Source organism: Myotis davidii, unplaced genomic scaffold, assembly GCF_000327345.1.
Source record: "Myotis davidii unplaced genomic scaffold, ASM32734v1 scaffold86, whole genome shotgun sequence".
Taxonomy (NCBI): Eukaryota; Metazoa; Chordata; class Mammalia; order Chiroptera; family Vespertilionidae; genus Myotis; species Myotis davidii.
The window spans coordinates 1,876,675-1,879,701 of record NW_006298058.1 but is presented as its reverse complement, the minus strand read 5'-3'; the positions used below and the strand labels follow the sequence as shown (position 1 = coordinate 1,879,701).

General features: G+C 46.6%; 1 pseudogene; it reads left to right on the top strand.

The window, feature by feature from the left end:
* The first annotated feature begins 1,915 nt into the window (after window positions 1-1,915).
* LOC102763150 lies at window positions 1,916-2,826 on the top strand (annotated as a pseudogene).
* Window positions 2,827-3,027: the final 201 nt, after the last annotated feature.

The window sequence follows — 3,027 nt, the reverse complement described above, 5'->3', positions numbered from 1 at the left end:
ATAAAATATATTTTTATTGATTTTAAAGAGAAAGGGAGAGGGAGAGAGAGAGAGAGAGAGAGAGAGAGAGAGAGAGAGAGAGAATCATCTATGTGAGAAAGAAACATTGATCAGTTGCCAACTGTTCATGTCTGGACTGGGATCAACCCCACAACCTAGGTATGTGCCCTGACTGGGAATTGAACCCGTGAACTTTTGGTGCATGGGATGACACTTCAATCAACTGAGCCATTTGGTGAGGACTAAATTCTTTTATTAAGATTCTTTTTCCGTATTTAAACTTGTCATCTATGTGAGAAAGAAACATTGATCAGTTGCCAACTGTTCATGTCTGGACTGGGATCAACCCCACAACCTAGGTATGTGCCCTGACTGGGAATTGAACCCGTGAACTTTTGGTGCATGGGATGACACTTCAATCAACTGAGCCATTTGGTGAGGACTAAATTCTTTTATTAAGATTCTTTTTCCGTATTTAAACTTGTCATCTGAGCAACTGCAGTAGAAATATGAGCTCAGGATCTCCCTCTCAGTGAGAGAAGCACCTCCTCCTACACAACATCCTCACCAAAACAAATCTATTAAAACGGTCTCCAATCAAAAGTCAAGAGGAAATCAGATGGGAGGTAAGGAAAAAGTGGCATTGACTAGGCTTGTCAGCCTAGTCATTCTAGATCTTTCTAAGATCTCAAAGTTATCTCTCATAAGCTGTCTTTTCCTGGTTGGGTTTCACTTTTGTGGAATTTTTTTTCTTACTATAGGAGTGGTAAGGCATTAAAGTTTGGGGTGTGAGCCAAGAAGAAAATGGCTAAGAAAACACCCTGGCTACCTTAGGCTAGGGTTCTAAGACATTGGAACAAAAGAAGTCTTTGCAACAGCTTGTGGTCTGGCTGAACTCACCAGGATCAGAAGAGCTGCATGCAGGCTGAGTGAGATTCTGTCGTAATAAATACTATTTACGACTAGAGGTTGCTTTTCACCTCCTACACGATGGCTCCCTGGGGAACCTCACTCGGTTGGGCTGAATTTGCAGATCCTGATAATTCGTTAGGACCAAGACTGACTAATATCTCCTACTGCCATCACACAGCTCAGAGGTGGCAGGGAGGAGGGATACTTGTGACTAAGCAGGGTAAGCCAGGGTCCATGCCCTGTGAGTCTGAGCTGGGCAGATCTCTCCCTCTGTGATTCAGAAGCAACTCAGGGGAAAACCGCGGGTTCTCAGAGGAGCCACATGAGGACATATTCAGACGCAGTAGTAGGCAGCTGTCGCCATGCCTCCATCCTCAATCCTTAGTTTTGCTCCTGTCTTACACAAACAGCCTTTTCTTGAGGTCTGACCACCAGGAAACAGGAGTCAAGAAGCTAATCACCCACATTTTGAAACCCTAAACTTTTTTGTTTTTATAGTATCACAAGGTAAGAATCTTAATGTATACACTCAGATGTAAATGGAATATGGCTTTTAAATATTCTAGGGGAAAAAATAGTTTTTACTTTAATATTTTACCTCATAAGCAAATCAGAAATTCACCCTCAGACATTCTGGAAAGATCTACCTCTCTCACACCAGGTTGGATTTGAGTATCAGGGCTTCACACAGTGACAGAGTGTGGGTACTTAATCCTCAGTCATCTGTTTATTCTACTTACCACCCAAATTCCCACTGTTCCTAATTGTACGGACCCAAGAGCTCTCGGATACTTGCCAGGCATCCATGGGCCACAGGACTCTGTGCTCCACCCAAAGCTGAACTCAGAGGTGCCTGTGATCTAGGGTTCCCAGATGGAACAAAAACAAACAAACAAAATTCAGATAAACAAATAATTTTGTAGTGTCAGTATGCTCCATGAAATATTTAGAACACATACCAAAAAAAAATTAGTCATTGGCTTCTTTTCAGAGGAAACTCCAAATGGATAATGCTGGTGCTGCGGGAGGGCCCAGAGGTGTGGGGGGTGAAGGGGGGGGCAGGAATAGGAGGCCAAGGTGGCTTCTGTGGAGGATTTGGCAGCGGCATCCAGGGCCTGGATCGAGGAGGGGGTTGGGGCAGGGGCCGAGGCCGCGGAGCTGGCAGAAGGACAAGGACAAGGAGTGGATCCCTGTCACCAAGCTGAGCCTCCTGGTCAAGGACATGAAGAACAGATCCCTAGAGGAAATCTATTTATTCTCCTTGCCCATCAAGGAGTCTGAGGTCATTGACCTCTTCTTGGGGGCATCCCTAAAGGATGAGGTCTTGAAAATCATGCCTGTGCAAAAGCAGAGACGTGCTGGCCAGAGGACCCAGTTCAAGGCTTTTGTCGCCATTGGGGACTACAATGAACATGTTGGTCTGGGTGCTCAGTGCTCAAAGGAAGTAGCCACTGCCATCCGCAGAGCCATTATCCTGGCCAAGCTCTCTATTGTCCCCGGGCCGAGAGGCTGCTGGGGAAACAAGCTCAGCAAGCCCCACACTGTTCCATGCAAGGTGGCAGGCGCTGTGGCTCTGTACTGGGGCGCCTCATCCCTGCCCCCAGGGGCACTGGCATTGTCTCGGTCCCTGTGCCCAAGAAGATGCTGCTGATGGCCGGTATTGACGACTGCTATACCTCGGCCAGGGGCTGCACTGCCACCCTAGGCAACTTCGCCAAGGCCACCTTTGATGCCATCTCTAAGACCTGTGCCTATCTCACCCCTGACCTCTGGGAAGAGACCCTGCTCACCAAGTCTCCCTTTCAGGAATTCACTGACCCTCTTGTAAAGACCCGCACCAGAGTTTCTGTGCAGAGAGCACAGGCTCCAGCTGTGGCCACCATAATTTTATGCAAGAAAAAGAAAGTGAATTAAGTCTGCTTAAAAAAAAAAAAGTGAGTCAGTCTGTGTGAATTTCAGAGTTAACTGGATGTCCTATGTTTTAAAATCTGACAACCCCTCTATGAACATCCTGCCAATGTTCCCCTCAGATCTTGTTGCCAATGTGGGGCATCTCCAAACACAGGACCTGGGCCAAGTTTGCTCTGGGATTAGAAACCTCTTCTAATACTAGAC